Source organism: Convolutriloba macropyga, chromosome 2 (assembly GCF_964194025.1).
Source record: "Convolutriloba macropyga chromosome 2, txConMacr16.3, whole genome shotgun sequence".
Taxonomy (NCBI): domain Eukaryota; kingdom Metazoa; phylum Xenacoelomorpha; order Acoela; family Convolutidae; genus Convolutriloba; species Convolutriloba macropyga.
Genome location: NC_134469.1, coordinates 11,619,921 through 11,638,706, shown reverse-complemented (window position 1 = coordinate 11,638,706; position 18,786 = coordinate 11,619,921). Strand labels below are relative to the sequence as shown.

The 18,786-nt window shown below is 32.7% G+C and overlaps 1 protein-coding gene across 2 annotated transcripts in view; it reads left to right on the top strand.

Annotated features, from left to right (window-relative positions):
- LOC142356485 (uncharacterized) overlaps positions 1 to 18,786 on the top strand; it is a 99,880-nt gene that overhangs the window by 65,906 nt on the left and 15,188 nt on the right. The gene's annotated exons all lie outside the window — the stretch shown is intronic.

The window sequence follows — 18,786 nt, the reverse complement described above, 5'->3', positions numbered from 1 at the left end:
CAACAAATTAATAAGGTCATCGATCCCCTACCAAATTACATTTTAATAACATACATTTCCAAAGACGTACCTCACAGCATGACACCCAAGCTGTTCACACGAAGCGCATTAGCAAGATATTACCTAAAGAACAAATTATTAAGGTCATCGACCCCCTACCAAATAACACTTTAATAACGTAAATTTCCAAAGACGTACCTCACAGCATGACACGCAAGCTGTTCACACGAAGGGTATTAGCAAGATAGTGCCTTAACAACAAATTAATAAGGTCATCGACCACCTACCTTATTACAGTTTACTAATGTAAATTGCCAAAGACGTACATGACAGCATGACACCCAAGCTGTTCTCTCAAAGGGGATTAGTTAGGTAATGTTTTAATATTAAATTAGATAGGGTGACTCATTTACACTTACGTACGGTTTACGTGATTTTCAAAAGTGTACCTCACAGCATGATACCCAAGCTGTTCACACGAAGGGGATTAGCAAGACAGTGCCTTAAGAAATTAGTAAGGACATTGACCCACTAGCATATTACATTTTACTAATGTAAGTTTACAAAGACGTACCTCACAGCATAACACCCAAGCTGTTCACACTAAAGGGATTAGCAAGACAGTGCCTTAACAACGAATCAGTAAGGCCATTGACCCCCTACCATTTTACACTTTAATAATGTAAATTTTCAAAAGTGTACCTCACAGCATGATACCCAAGCTGTTCACACGAAGGGGATTAGCAAGATAATCCTTCAAAAAGAATTTAGGACGACTCATTTACAGTTACGTACGACTTTTCAAAAATGCACCTCACAGCATGACACCCAAGCTGTTGACAAAGGGGATTAGCTAGGTAATGTTTTAATACTAAATTAGATAGGATGACTCATTTACAGTTACGTATGGTTGACGTGATTTTCGAAAATGTTCCTCAGTATGATACCCAAGGTGTTCACACGAGGGGGATTAGCAAAATAGTGCCTTAACAATAAATCAGTAAGGTCATTGACCCTCTACCATTTTACACTTTAATAATGCAAATTTCCAATAACGTACCTCACAGCATGACACCCAAGCTGTTCACACGAGGGGGATTAGCAAGATAGTGCCTTAACAACAAATCAGTAAGGTCATTTACCCCCTACTATATTACACTTTACTAATGTCAATTTTCAAAGACGTACCTCACAGCATGACACCCAAGCTGTTCACACGAAGGGAATTAGCAAGATAGTGCCTTAACAACAAATCAGTAAGGTCATTGACCCCCTACCATATTGCACTTTACTAATGTCAATTTCCAAAGACGTACCTCACAACATGATACCCAAGCTGTTCCCACGAAGGGGATTAGCAAGAAAGTGACTTCACAACAAATTAATAAGGTCATCGATCCCCTACCAAATTACTTTTTAATAACATAAATTTCCAAAGACGTACCTCACAGCATGACACCCAAGCTGTTCACACGAAGGGCATTAGCAAGATATTACCTAAAGAACAAATTATTAAGGTCATCGACCCCCTACCAAATTACATTTTAATAACGTAAATTTCCAAAGACGTACCTCACAGCATGACACCCAAGCTGTTCACCCGAAGGGGATTAGCAAGAAAGTGACTTCACAACAAATTAATAAGGTCATCGATCCCCTACCAAATTACATTTTAATAACATACATTTCCAAAGACGTACCTCACAGCATGACACCCAAGCTGTTCACACGAAGGGCATAAGCAAGATATTACCTAAAGAACAAATTATTAAGGTCATCGACCCCCTACCAAATAACACTTTAATAACGTAAATTTCCAAAGACGTACCTCACAGCATGACACGCAAGCTGTTCACACGAAGGGGATTAGCAAGATAGTGCCTTAACAACAAATTAATAAGGTCATCGACCACCTACCTTATTACAGTTTACTAATGTAAATTTCCAAAGACGTACATGACAGCATGACACCCAAGCTGTTCTCTCAAAGGGGATTAGTTAGGTAATGTTTTAATATTAAATTAGATAGGGTGACTCATTTACACTTACGTACGGTTTACGTGATTTTCAAAAGTGTACCTCACAGCATGATACCCAAGCTGTTCACACGAAGGGGATTAGCAAGACAGTGCCTTAAGAAATTAGTAAGGACATTGACCCACTAGCATATTACATTTTACTAATGTAAGTTTACAAAGACGTACCTCACAGCATAACACCCAAGCTGTTCACACTAAAGGGATTAGCAAGACAGTGCCTTAACAACGAATCAGTAAGGCCATTGACCCCCTACCATTTTACACTTTAATAATGTAAATTTTCAAAAGTGTACCTCACAGCATGATACCCAAGCTGTTCACACGAAGGGGATTAGCAAGATAATCCTTCAAAAAGAATTTAGGACGACTCATTTACAGTTACGTACGACTTTTCAAAAATGCACCTCACAGCATGACACCCAAGCTGTTGACAAAGGGGATTAGCTAGGTAATGTTTTAATACTAAATTAGATAGGATGACTCATTTACAGTTACGTATGGTTGACGTGATTTTCGAAAATGTACCTCAGTATGATACCCAAGGTGTTCACACGAGGGGGATTAGCAAAATAGTGCCTTAACAATAAATCAGTAAGGTCATTGACCCTCTACCATTTTACACTTTAATAATGCAAATTTCCAATAACGTACGTCACAGCATGACACCCAAGCTGTTCACACGAGGGGGATTAGCAAGATAGTGCCTTAACAACAAATCAGTAAGTTCATTTACCCCCTACCATATTACACTTTACTAATGTCCATTTTCAAAGACGTACCTCACAGCATGACACCCAAGCTGTTCACACGAAGGGAATTAGCAAGATAGTGCCTTAACAACAAATCAGTAAGGTCATTGACCCCCTACCATATTGCACTTTACTAATGTCAATTTCCAAAGACGTACCTCACAACATGATACCCAAGCTGTTCCCACGAAGGGGATTAGCAAGAAAGTGACTTCACAACAAATTAATAAGGTCATCGATCCCCTACCAAATTACATTTTAATAACATAAATTTCCAAAGACGTACCTCACAGCATGACACCCAAGCTGTTCACACGAAGGGCATTAGCAAGATATTACCTAAAGAACAAATTATTAAGGTCATCGACCCCCTACCAAATTACATTTTAATAACGTAAATTTCCAAAGACGTACCTCACAGCATGACACCCAAGCTGTTCACCCGAAGGGGATTAGCAAGAAAGTGACTTCACAACAAATTAATAAGGTCATCGATCCCCTACCACATTACATTTTAATAACATAAAGTTCCAAAGACGTACCTCACAGCATGACACCCAAGCTGTTCACACGAAGGGCATTAGGAAGATATTACCTAAAGAACAAATTATTAAGGTCATCAACCCCCTACCAAATAACACTTTAATAACGTAAATTTCCAAAGACGTACCTCACAGCATGACACGCAAGCTGCTCACACGAAGGGGATTAGCAAGATAGTGCCTTAACAACAAATTAATAAGGTCATCGACCACCTACCTTATTACAGTTTACTAATGTAAATTTCCAAAGACGTACCTGACAGCATGACACCCAAGCTGTTCTCTCAAAGGGGATTAGTTAGGTAATGTTTTAATATTAAATTAGATAGGGTGACTCATTTACACTTACGTACGGTTTACGTGATTTTCAAAAGTGTACCTCACAGCATGATACCCAAGCTGTTCACACGAAGGGGATTAGCAAGACAGTGCCTTAAGAAATTAGTAAGGACATTGACCCACTAGCATATTACATTTTACTAATGTAAGTTTACAAAGACGTACCTCACAGCATAACACCCAAGCTGTTCACACTAAAGGGATTAGCAAGACAGTGCCTTAACAACGAATCAGTAAGGCCATTGACCCCCTACCATTTTACACTTTAATAATGTAAATTTTCAAAAGTGTACCTCACAGCATGATACCCAAGCTGTTCACACGAAGGGGATTAGCAAGATAATCCTTCAAAAAGAATTTAGGACGACTCATATACAGTTACGTACGACTTTTCAAAAATGCACCTCACAGCATGACACCCAAGCTGTTGACAAAGGGGATTAGCTAGGTAATGTTTTAATACTAAATTAGATAGGATGACTCATTTACAGTTACGTATGGTTGACGTGATTTTCGAAAATGTACCTCACAGTATGATACCCAAGCTGTTCACACGAGGGGGATTAGCAAAATAGTGCCTTAACAATAAATCAGTAAGGTCATTGACCCTCTACCATATTACACTTTAATAATGCAAATTTCCAATAAGGTACCTCACAGCATGACACCCAAGCTGTTCACACGAGGGGGATTAGCAAGATAGTGCCTTAACAACAAATCAGTAAGGTCATTTACCCCCTACCATATTACACTTTACTAATGTCAATTTTCAAAGACGTACCTCACAGCATGACACCCAAGCTGTTCACACGAAGGGAATTAGCAAGAGAGTGCCTTAACAACAAATCAGTAAGGTCATTGACCCCCTACCATATTGCACTTTACTAATGTCAATTTCCAAAGACGTACCTCACAACCTGATACCCAAGCTGTTCCCACGAAGGGGATTAGCAAGATAATCCCTTAATAACAAAATAAGAAGGTCAATTACCCATTCCCATATTACACTTCACTAATGTCAATAGCCCAAGACGCACCTCACAGTATGATATCCAAGCTGTTCACACAAAGGGGATAAGCTAGGTAATGTTTTAATATTAAAATAGATAGGGTGACTCATTTACAGTTACGTACGGCTTACGTGTTTTTCAAAAATGTACCTCACAGCATGATACCCAAGCTGTTGACACGAAGTAGATTAGTAAGATAATCCCTTAATAATATTATCCCTCGTAGATAAAAAATACCCAATTCTGTCTAAAAATTACCCAAAACTTGCTAAAAAGTACCGAATTCTTGCTAAAAGTAGACAACTGTTACCAAAAATTATCCAATTATTACCAAAAAATACCAAATTCTTGCTTTAAAATACACAATTCTTGCCAAAAATATCCAATTCCTGCTAAAAATACCCAACTCTTGAAAAAACACCCAATTCATGCCAAAAAATACCGAATTCTTTAAAAAAAAAAACCCAAAACTTGCTAAAAAGTACCAAAAATTAGACAAATGTTATCAAAAATTATCCAATTATTGCCGAAAAATTCACAATTCTTGCCTAAAACACACAAATTCTGCCAAAAATACCCAATTCTTGCTAAAAATATTGAATTCTTGAGAAAAACACACAAATCATGCCAAAAAATACCCAATTTTATCTAAAAAATACCCAAAAATTGCAAAAAAATTACCCAATTCATGCTAAAAAAATACCCAATTTTGTCTAACAACTACACAAAACTTGCTAAAAAGTAACCAATTGCTGCCAAAAAAGCCAATTATTACAAAAAATTATCCATTTATTGCCAAAAAATATCAAATTCTTGCTTAAAAATGCCCAATTCTTGCCAAAATACCCAATTCTTGATAAAAAAAACCCCAATTCTTGAAAAAAATGCCCAATTCTGACAAACACTTTCCAAAACCTTAAAAGAAATTAACCAATACAGGTTGAAAATAGCCATTTCTTACCAAAAAAAACTACATTTTCGCCAAAAAAAACCTAATTCCTATCAAAACCGAAACAATTCTATTAAAAACTGTCCAATTCCTGCCACTTAAATTTACCAAAAGTAGCTGAATCTTGTCAAAAATACTCAAATTTTACCCAAATTTCTTTAGTATTGTCAAAAAACACCCAAATTATAAGCAATATAACAAAATTTTATCAAAAATTTATCCAAAATATATCAAAAATTATACAACTTGCCATCATCTGTATTTATTTAAATTCAGTCTGTCAATCCAATTATTTAGTGATCTTACAAACATCATTTTCTGACATCTTCTTTTGTAAGAGCGAATCTTCTCAGGTGATCGATAGAGGTTTTATGAGCACAAATTTATCAGGAATTTTTCACTATCGTTAGAAATTAGTCGTAAAATGTATCAATTAAGTCCTAATACCAAAAAAATCACGTCAAACTGTCTTCACAAATACGGACAATTAGGTGATTTCATCCTTGCAAGGGAGCCGCTCAACAAAATGTAGGTCAACTAAGACGTATGATTACCACAATTACCGAATTACAGATACCTAGGTATTGTATGGGGTCATTGAACTCATGTGACCCACATCGAAAACAAAACTTTACAAGTCTCAGACAACATGGAACTAAGCAGATTCGTCCGTGGAAATTTTTGTGACTATGAGTTTTCTTATAGACCAATGTATAAAAATTTACTCGGATTTTTTGAGCAGGAGATAGAACTTAAATTCCTCTGGTGTTTGTCTGAAGACTTTGAAAATTTGCAGAAACCTGATAAGGATTGTGACGAGTGGGAAATGTGTCAGACAGAGAGTTTTATTGCAAGTAGAGAAGAAGAAAACGCAATTGACCCCAAGTTTGGCATGAAAAAATTTGACAAGACAGCTCCCTTGTCGCGTTTTTCTACGGAAACTGGGCAAGATGCAAAGGAAGAGGTACAGGAAGCGTCGGCTGTTAAAAACACTTCACTAAAGTCTGTCGGAACCAACCTTAGTACAATCTAGCTTGCTGGTATGCCTCGCTATACTCTCCCTCACTTGACTAATGAAAAACTCATTACTAACATCACGTGACCTTACTAAAAACAGAAATGACAAAAACTAAATCATTTTCTACACAACTTTTATTGACTTAACAAAATGTTTTATAAGATCTTATCGGCTACGAGGTTTTTTGTTCCTAATTCTTCTGTGTTTTAATTAAGATTCATTGGCTCGATATATCGAGGTTAATTTTCAAGATATTTCAGTCATTTGTTTCTTTACCCTTACATTGTTCAGTTACCCTTATTCATCCATGTTTTCTTATTTTCTGCTTCTAGATCTCATCTTTTGCTCAATTCACCAAAAGTAACTACCAAAAGTAGTAGTTCCAGTCATATTTTTTGGTAGTTTCATTCTTGTCAACATATTCAATTGTTACGGAAACATACTTTCATGGTTTCCCGAAAATGAAAAACGCAAAAACTCTTTCTTATCAGCGTGTAAAATATGGAACAAAAATATAAATTCCGAATAAATTGACCAAAAATTTCCTCATGCAGGACTTATTGGTTAAGCAAGTTCCTTTCTTGACCTTTTCTTTACTAGATTGAAAGTTTTTCGATTACTTGCTGTACTGCACGATTCTGCCGAAGGGTCCAGGATACTGTTACATGTTACCAAATTTTCCCAGCTCATGTTTCATGGGTTAACTGGGTTAATCTTTTTTGTTCTTATTAAACTTTTGGCTAATCATTTTTTGATATTGTAATCTAGAAAAAGGAATGTCTCTCGTTGTATTTGATATTGAGTGCTCGGAGGGGAAAATTGTTAAGGAGTTGGGTGTTTTCAAGGACGGAATTGTTTTGGGATTCAGTTTCCTGGCACCCAAAGACTACCAACCTACTTTTCAAGCAAGGTGGAACACTAAAAATTTACATGGGATCAATTGGAGCAGTGGAAAACTGGAATAAATTGAGTTGTCATCAATCATTCACCATTATTGTTCACCTACAACAGAATACTTTGCGAAAGGTTTGGAGAAATGTAATTTCCTCTCAAATTACTTGTGTAAAGATGTGGATAATCTAGATGATCTTGGTTGTCCAAAAGTTTCCAAACTTCTCAACAATTTGGATACTGACTGGGATTGCAGCAACTATCCGTATCGACACGAAAAAACCTTTCACTGTGCAGAGAAGAAAGCTTATGCTTTCGGAATTTGGACTCTTGATCATTTTGATAACGTATATTTGTAATTTCTAATTGTATTTGTGATCGTTTTGTAATTAATTGTTTTTATTTTACTACTTTTTAAATCAGAGAAAGGTCGCATTGGAATATGATTAGCTCGCTGCAGATTATATGATGGCACAATAATGCTAGAAATTGACTAGTTTTCAAAATAATAATAGATATTTCTTTTGAAATTGGGAAACAAGAAATTTCAGTTTAAAAGGTCACAGTAAAATGAAATATTAAAAATTACATTAAAAAAATATTCGAAAACTTCAAAAACTGGAGATTTGAAAAGGAGAAAAATTTAAAAAACACAATGTTTGTTGAAAACCTTATGTCAAAAACGATATTTTGAATCAACATGTATTTTAAAAAAAAAAACGACTATAAAAAATTTTAATTGAACAAAAGTAGCTTAAAAACATCAAAAACTAACAAACCGAAAATAAAAAAAAATCAGTATACACGTTTTTTTGTTTAAAACTTCATTTAATAAAAAACTTTACGTTTTTCATCGTTTTTTATGTTATACAATGCAAGATAGTGCCTTAAAAAGTTAGTTTTAAACAAAAAACAATAAAAAAAATAATAAAATGATAATGTATAAAGATTACCTATAGCCCATTTTACCTCAAATCCCAAAGACGTACCTCACAGCATTATACCCAAGCTGTTCACGCGAGGGGGTTTAGCAAGATAATCCCTAAATATTAAATTAGTAAGGTCATTTACCCATTCCTATATTGCGCTTTAATAAGGTAAATTTCCAAAGACGTACCTCACAGCATGACACCCAAGCAGTTCGCATAAAGGGGATTAGCAAGATAGTGCCTTAACAACGAATCAGTAAGGTCGTTTACCCCTTACCATATTACACTTTAATAATGTAAGTTTCCGAAGTCGTACCTCACGGCATGACACGCAAGCCGTTCACACGAGGGGGATTAGCAAGATAATCCCTTAATATTAAATTAGTATGGTCGTTTACCCATTCCCATATTGCAGTTTAATCATGTAAATTTCCCAAGACGTACCTCAAAGCATGACACCCAAGCTGTTCACACGAAGGGGATTAGCAAGATAGTGCCTTAACAACAAATCAGTGAGGTCATTGACCCCCTACCATATTACATTCTACCAATGCCAATTTTCAAAAACGTATTTCACAGCATGATACTCAAGATGCTACACGAAAGAGATTAGCAAGTTAGTGCCTTAAAAAATTTGGTGGTCATTTACCCTTATCAAGTTGCACTTTACTAACGTCAGATTCCAAAGACGTACCTCACAGCATGATACCCAAGTTGTTCACACGAAAGGGATTAGCAAGATAGTGCCTTAACAACAAATTTGTTAGAATGAGTCATATGTTCATCAGAAGGAACTAGGGGTATTAGTAGGTATTAAAGAAACAGTGGGTATCCAACTGTTGGGACATAAGCTAATTACTCAATATCATGGCTCTTTTTTGAATTGGGTATATATTGAATTAGGTATTTTATTGTAAAATTGTGAATTGGGTATATATTGAATTGGGTATTTTTATGTAAAATTTTGAATTTAATTATTTTGTTTGAAAATGTTTTACTGAAATCGTTTTTAATCAAAGATTTCGTTTTCTACATAAGGTTTTTAACGAAAAATGTAATTTTTAATGTTTTTTATTTTTCTATTTTTCCATTTTTCAGTTTTTGAAGTTTTTCCAATGTAAAATTTTCATTTTTATTGTTTTTTATTAAAAAATATTGTTTTACTTAAATAATTTTTTTTTTCAAAAATGTCGTTTTTTACATAAGAGTCAACAAAAAATGTAAATTTTGTTGTTTTTTGTTTTTGTATTTTTAAATTTTTCAGTTTTTGAAGTTTTTCAATGTAAAATTTTTAATTTAATTTTTTTCATTGAAAAGTGTCGTTTTACTAAAATAATTTTTTTTCAAAAATGTTTTTCACATAAGGTTTTTAACAAAAAATGTAAATTTTGTTGTTTTTTATTTTTCTATTTTTACATTTTTCAGTTTTTGAAGTTTTTTAATGTAAAATTTTCAACATAATTACTTTTTTATTAAAAAATGTCGTTTTACTAAAATACTTTTTTTTCAAAATTGTCGTTTTTTACATAAGGTTTTCAACAAAAAATGTAAACTTTGTTGTTTCTTATTTTTCTATTTTTTACAATTTTCAGTTTTTTGGAGTTTTTTTCATGTAAAACTTTCAATTTAATTAATTTTTTCATTAAAAAATATTGTTTTACTAAAAATTTTCTCTTCAAAAATGTCGTTTTTTACATAAGTTTTTTAACAAAAAAAGTATTTTCACTTTTTTCAGTTTTTGAAGTTTTTTAATGTGAAATTTTCAATGAAAAATGTAAAAATAGAAAAATAAAAAACAACAAAATTTACATTTTTTGTTAAAAACCTTATGTGAAAAACGACAATTTTGAAAAAAAGGTATTTTAGTAAAACGACATTTTTTAATAAAAAAGTAATTATGTTGAAAATTTTACATTAAAAAACTTCAAAAACTGAAAAATGTAAAAATAGAAAAATAAAAAACAACAATATTTACATTTTTTGTTAAAAACCTTATGTAAAAAACGACAATTTTGAAAAAAAAGTATTTTAGTAAAACGACATTTTTTAATAAAAAAGTAATTATGTTGAAATTTTTACATTAAAGAACTTCAAAAACTGGAAAATGTAAAAATAGAAAAACAAAAAACAACAAAATTTACATTTTTTGTTAACTGTTATGTAAAAAACGACATTTTTGAAAAAAAAATTATTTTAGTGAAACAATATTTTTTAATAAAAAACAATAAAAATGAAAATTTTACATTCGAAAAACTTCAAAAACTGAAAAATGGAAAAATAGAAAAATGAAAAACATTAAAATTTACCTTTTTCGTTAAAAACCTTATGTAGAAAACGAAATCTTTGATTAAAAACTATTTTAGTAAAACATTTTCAAACAAAATAATTAAATTCAAAATTTTACATAAATATACCCAATTCAATATATACCCAATTCACAATTTTACAATAAAATACCTAATTCAATATATACCCAATTCAAAAAAGACCCATGATATTGAGTATTTAGCTTATGTCCCAACAGTTGGATACCCAGTGTTTCTTTAATACCTACTAATACCCCTAGTTCCTTCTGGTGAACATATGACTCATTCTTAAAAATTTGTTGTTAAGGGACTATCTTGCTAACCCTTTTCGTGTGAACAACTTGGGTATCATGCTGTGAGGTACGTCTTTGGAATCTGACGTTAGTAAACTGCAACTTGATAAGGGTAAATGACCTAACTATTTTTTTAAGGCACTATCTTGCTAATCTCTTTCGTGTAGCATCTTGGGTATCATGCTGTGAGGTACGTTTTTGAAAATTGGCATTGGTAGAATGTAATATGGTAGGGGGTCAATGACCTCACTGATTTGTTGTTAAGGCACTATCTTGCTAATCCCCTTCGTGTGAACAGCTTGCGTTTCATGCTGTGAGGTACGTCTTTGGAAATTTACATTATTGAACTGCAATATGGGAATGGGTAAATGACCTTACTAATTTAATATTAAGGGATTATCTTGCTAATCCCCCTCGTGTGAACGGCTTGCATGTCATGCCGTGAGGTACGACTTCGGAAACTTACATTATTAAAGTGTAATATGGTAAGGGGTTACGACCTTATTGATTCGTTGTTATGGCACTATCTTGCTAATCCCCTTTATGCGAACTGCTTGGGTGTCATGCTGTGAGGTACGTCTTTGGAAATTTATGTTATTAAAATGTAATTTGGTAGGGGATCGATGACCTTATTAATTTGTTGTGAAAACACTTTCTTGCTAATCCCCTTTATGCGAACTGCTTGGTTGTCATGCTGTGAGGTACGTCTTTGGAAATTTACCTTATTAAAGCGCAATATGGGAATGGGTAATTGACCTTACCAATTTAATATTTAGGGATTATCTTGCTAAACCCCCTCGCGTGAACAGCTTGGGTATCATGCTGTAAGGTACGTCTTTGGGATTTGAGGTAAAATGGGCTATACGTAATCTTTATACATTATCATTTTAATATTTTTTTTATTGTTTTTTTGTTTAAAACTAATTTTTGAAGGCACTATCTTGCATTGTTTAACATAAAAAACAATGAAAAACGTAAAGTTTTTTATTACATGAAGTTTTAAACAAAAAAAACGTGTATATTGATTTTTTTTTATTTTCGGTTTGTTAGTTTTTGATGTTTTTAAGCTACTTTTGTTCAATTAAATTTTTTTATAGTCCTCTTTTATTTTAAAATACATGTTGATTCAAAATATCGTTTTTGACATAAGGTTTTCAACAAAAATTGTGTTTTATAAATTTTTCTCCTTTTCAAATCTCCAGTTTTTGAAGTTTTCGAATATTTTTTTAATTTAATTTTTAATTTTTCATTTTACTGACCTTTTAAACTGAAATTTCTTGGTTCCCAATTTCAAAAGAAATATCTATTATTATTTTGAAAACTAGTCAATTTCTAGCATTATTATGCCATCATATAATCTGCAGCGAGCTAATCATATTCCAATGCGACCTTTCTCTGATTTAAAAAGTAGTAAAATAAAAATAATTAATTACAAAACGATCACAAATACAATTACAAATTACAAAGAAATTACAAATATTTTACGTTATCAAAATGATCAAGAGTCCAAATTCCGAAAGCATAAGCTTTTTTTCTGCACTGTGAAAGGTTTTTTTGTGTCGATACGGATAGTTGCTGCAATCCCAGTCAGTATCCAAATTGTTGAGAAGTTTGGAAACTTTTGGACAACCAAGATCATCTAGATTCTCCAGATCTTTACACAAGTAATTTGAGAGGAGATTACATTTCTCCAAACCTTTCGCGAAGTATTCTGTTGTAGGTGAACAATAATGGTGAATGATTGATGACAACTCAATATATTCCAGTTTTCCACCGCTCCAATTGATCCCATGTAAATTTTTAGTGTTCCACCTTGCTTGAAAAGTAGGTTGGTAGTCTTTTGGTGGCAGGAAACTGAATCCCAAAACAATTCCGTCCATGAAAACACCCAACTCTTTAACAATTGTCCCCTCCAAGCACTCAATATCAAATACAACGAGAGACATTCCTTTTTCTAGATTACAATATCAAAAAATGATTAGCAGTCTAGTCTTTTGAAAAATTGAGGATGGAAAAGTTTAATAAGAACAAAAAAGATTAACCCAGTTAACCCATAAAACATGAGCTGGGAAAATTTGGTAACATGTAACAGTATCCTGGACCGTTCGGCAGAATCGTGCAGTACAGCAAGTAATCGAAAAACTTTCAATCTAATAAAGAAAAAGTCAAGAAAGGAACTTGCTTAACCAATAAGTCCTCCATGAGGAAATTTTTGGTCATTTTATTCGGAATTTATATTTGTGTCCCTTATTTTACAGGCTGATAAGAAAGAGTTTTTGCGTTTTTCATTTTCGGGAAACCATGAAAGTATGTTTCCGTAACAATTGAATATGTTGACAAGAATGAAACTACCAAAAGATTTGACTGGAACTACTACTTTTGGTAGTTACTTTTGGTGAATTGGGCAAAAGATGAGATCTAGAAGCAGAAAATAAGAAAACATGGATGAATAAGGGTAACTGAACAATGTAAGGGTAATGAAAAAAATAATTAAATTGAAAATTTTACTTGAAAAAAACTCCAAAAACTGAAAATTGTTTAAAATAGAAAAATAAGAAACAACAAAGTTAACATTTTTTGTGAAAAACCTTATGTGAAAAACGACAATTTTGAAAAAAAGTATTTTAGTAAAACGACATTTTTTAATAAAAATGTTATTATGTTGAAAATTTTAAATTAAAAAACTGAAAAATGTAAAAATAGAAAAATAAAAAACAACAATATTTCATTTTTGTTAAAAACCTTATGTAAAAAACGACAATTTTGAAAAACAAGTATTTAAGTAAAACGACATTTTTTAATAAAAAAGTAATTATGTTGAAAATTTTACATTAAAAAACTTCAAAAACTGAAAAATGTAAAAATAGAAAAACAAAAAACAACAAAATTTACATTTTTTGTTAACTGTTATGTAAAAAACGACATTTTTGAAAAAAAAATTATTTTAGTAAAACAATTTTTTTTAATAAAAACAATAAAAATGAAAATTTTACTTTGGAAAAACTTCAAAAACTGGAAAATGGAAAAATAGAAAAATGAAAAACATTAAAATTTACATTTTTCGTTAAAAACCTTATGTAGAAAACGAAATCTTTGATTAAAAACTATTTTAGTAAAACATTTTCAAACAAAATAATTAAATTCAAACTTTTACATAAAAATACCCAATTCAATATATACCCAATTCACAATTTTACAATAAAATACCTAATTAAATATATACCCAATTCAAAAAAGACCCATGATATTGAGTAATTAGCTTATGTCCCAACAGTTAGATACCCACTGTTTCTTTAATACCTACTAATACCCCTAGTTCCTTCTGGTGAACATATGACTCATTCTTAACAAATTCGTTGTTAAGGGACTATCTTGCTAACCCTTTTCGTGTGAACAACTTGGGTATCATGATGTGAGGTACGTCTTTGGAATCTGACGTTAGTAAAGTGCAACTTGATAAGGGTAAATGACCTAACTATTTTTTTAAGGCACTATCTTGCTAATCTCTTTCGTGTAGCATCTGGGGTATCATGCTGTGAGGTACGTTTTTGAAAATTGGCATTGGTAGAATGTAATATGGTAGGGGGTCAATGACCTCACTGATTTGTTGTTAAGGCACTATCTTGCTAATCCCCTTCGTGTGAACAGCTTGGGTGTCATGCTTTGAGGTACATCTTTGGAAATTTACATTATTAAACTGCAATATGGGAATGGGTAAATGACCTTACTAATTTAATATTAAGGGATTATCTTGCTAATCCCCCTCGTGTGAACGGCTTGCGTGTCATGCCGTGAGGTACGACTTCGGAAACTTACATTATTAAAGTGTAATATGGTAAGGGGTAAACGACCTTATTGATTCGTTGTTATGGCACTATCTTGCTAATCCCCTTTATGCGAACTGCTTGGGTGTCATGCTGTGAGGTACGTCTTTGGAAATTTATGTTATTAAAATGTAATTTGGTAGGGGATCGATGACCTTATTAATTTGTTGTGAAGTCACTTTCTTGCTAATACCCTTCGTGTGAACAGCTTGGGTGTCATACTTTGAGGTACATCTTTGGAAATTTACATTATTAAACTGCAATATGGGAATGGGTAAATGACCTTACTAATTTAATATTAAGGGATTATCTTGCTAATCCCCCTCGTGTGAACGGCTTGCGTGTCATGCCGTGAGGTACGACTTCGGAAACTTACATTATTAAAGTGTAATATGGTAAGGGGTAAACGACCTTATTGATTCGTTGTTATGGCACTATCTTGCTAATCCCCTTTATGCGAACTGCTGGGGGTGTCATGCTGTGAGGTACGTCTTTGGAAATTTACCTTATTAAAGCGCAATATGGGAATGGGTAAATGTCCTTACTAATTTAATATTTAGGGATTATCTTGCTAAACCCCCTCGCGTGAACAGCTTGGGTATCATGCTGTGAGGTACGTCTTTGGGATTTGAGGTAAAATGGGCTATACGTAATCTTTATACATTATCATTTTAATATTTTTTTATTGTTTTTTTGTTTAAAACTAATTTTTTAAGGCACTATCTTGCATTGTTAAACATAAAAAACAATGAAAAACGTAAAGTTTTTTATTACATGAAGTTTTAAACAAAAAACCGTGTATATTGATTTTTTTTTATTTTCGGTTTGTTAGTTTTTGATGTTTTTAAGCTACTTTTGTTCAATTAAATTTTTTTATAGTCCTCATTTTTTAAAATACATGTTGATTCAAAATATCGTTTTTGACATAAGGTTTTCAACAAAAATTGTGTTTTATAAATTTTTCTCCTTTTCAAATCTCCAGTTTTTGAAGTTTTCGAATATTTTTTTAATTTATTTTTTAATTTTTCATTTTACTGACCTTTTAAACTGAAATTTCTTGGTTCCCAATTTCAAAAGAAATATCTATCATTATTTTGAAAACTAGTCAATTTCTAGCATTATTATGCCATCATATAATCTGCAGCGGGCTAATCATATTCCAACGCGACCTTTCTCTGATTTAAAAAGTAGTAAAATAAAAACAAGTACTTACAAAACGATCACAAATACAATTAGAATTTACAAATATTATACGTTATCAAAATGATCAAGAGTCCAAATTCCGAAAGCATAAGCTTTTTTCTGTGCACAGTGAAAGGTTTTTTCGTGTCGATACGGATAGTTGCTGCAGTCCCAGTCAGTATCCAAATTGTTGAGAAGTTTGGAAAATTTTGGACAACCAAGATTATCTAGATTCTCCACATCTTTACACAAGTAATTTGAGAGGAGATTACATTTCTCCAAACTTTTCGCAAAGTATTCTGTTGTAGGTGAACAATAATGGTGAATGATTGATGACAACTCAATTTATTCCAGTTTTCCACTGCTCGAATTGATCCCATGTAAATTTTTAGTGTTCCACCTTGCTTGAAAAGTAGGTTGGTAGTCTTTTGGTGGCAGGAAACTGAATCCCAAAACAATTCCGTCCTTGAAAACACCCAACTCCTTAACAATTTTCCCCTCCAAGCACTCAATATCAAATACAACGAGAGACATTCCTTTTTCTAGATTACAATATCAAAAAATGATTAGCAGTCTAGTCTTTTGAAAAATTGAGGATGAAAAAGTTTAATAAGAACAAAAAAGATTAACCCAGTTAACCCATGAAACATGAGCTGGGAAAATTTGGTAACATGTAACAGTATCCTGGACCGTTCGACAGATTCGTGCAGTACAGCAAGTAATCGAAAAACTTTCAATCTAGTAAAGAAAAAGTCAAGAAAGGAACTTGCTTAACCAATAAGTCCTCCATGAGGAAATTTTTGGTCATTTTATTCGGAATTTATATTTTTGTCCCATATTTTACAGGCTGATAAGAAAGAGTTTTTGCGTTTTTCATTTTCGGGAAACCATGAAAGTATGTTTCCGTAACAATTGAATATGTTGACAAGAATGAAACTACCAAAAGATATGACTGGAACTACTACTTTTGGTAGTTACTTTTGGTGAATTGAGCATAAGATGAGATCTAGAAGCAGAAAATACGAAAACATGGATGAATAAGGGTAACTGAACAATGTAAGGGTAAAGAAACAAATGACTGAAATATCTTGAAAATTAACCTCGATATATCGAGCCAATGAAACTTAATAAAACACAGAAGAATTGGGAACAAAAACCTCGTAGCCGATAAGATCTTATAAAACATTTTGTTAAGTCAATGAAAGTTGTGTAGAGAATGATTTAGTGTTTGTCATTTCTGTTTTTAGTAAGGTCACGTGATGTTAGTAATGAGTTTTTCGTTAGTCAAGTGAGGGAGAGTATAGCGAGGCATACCAGCAAGCCATATTGTACTAAGGTTGGTTCCGACAGACTTTAGTGAAGTGTTTTTAACAGCCGACGCTTCCTGTACCTCTTCCTTTGCATCTTGCCCAGTTTCCGTAGAAAAACACGACAAGGGAGCTGTCTTGTCAAATTTTTTCATGCCAAACTTGGGGTCAATTGCGTTTTCTTCTTCTCTACTTGCAATAAAACTCTCTGTCTGACACATTTTCCCACTCGTCACTATCCTTATCAGGTTTCTGCAAATTTTCAAAGTCGTCAGACAAACACCAGAGGAATTTAAGTTCTCTCTCCTGCTCAAAAAATTCGAGTAAATTTTTATACATTGGTCTATAAGCAAACTCATAGTCACAAAAATGTCCACGGACGAATCTGCTTAGTTCCATGTTGTCTGAGACTTGTAAAGTTTTGTTTGGGTCACATGAGTTCAATGACCCCATACAATACCTAGGTATCTGTAATTCGGTAATTGTGGTAATCATACGTCTTAGTTGACCTACATTTTGTTGAGCGGCTCCCTTGCAAGGATGAAATCACCTAATTGTCCGTATTTGTGAAGACAGTTTGACATGATTTTTTTGGTATTAGGACTTAATTGATACATTTTACGACGAATTTCTAACGATAGTGAAAAATTCCTGATAAATTTGTGCTCATAAAACCTCTATCGATCACCTGAGAAGATTCGCTCTTACAAAAGAAGATGTCAGAAAATGATGTTTGTAAGATCACTAAATAATTGGATTGACAGACTGAATTTAAATAAATACAGATGATGGCAAGTTGTATAATTTTTGATATATTTTGGATAAATTTTTGATAAAATTTTGTTATATTGCTTATAATTTGGGTGTTTTTTGACAATACTAAAGAAATTTGGGTAAAATTTGAGTATTTTTGACAAGATTCAGCTACTTTTGGTAAATTTAAGTGGCAGGAATTGGACAGTTTTTAATAGAATTGTTTCGGTTTTGATAGGAATTAGGTTTTTTTTGGCGAAAATGTAGTTTTTTTTGGTAAGAAATGGCTATTTTCAACCTGTATTGGTTAATTTCTTTTAAGGTTTTGGAAAGTGTTTGTCAGAATTGGGCATTTTTTTCAAGAACTGGTGGCAAGAATTGGGCTTTTTTAAGCAAGAATTTGATACTTTTTGGCAATAATTGGATAATTTTTTGTAATAATTGGCTTTTTTTGGCAGCAATTGGGTACTTTTTAGCAAGTTTTGTGTAGTTTTTGGACAGAATTGGGTATTTTTTAGCATGAATTGGGTAATTTTTTTGCATTTTTTGGGTATTTTTTAGATAAAATTGGGTATTTTTTGGCATGATTTGTGTGTTTTTCTCAAGAATTCGATATTTTTAGCAAGACTTGGGTATTTTTGGCAGAAATTGTGTG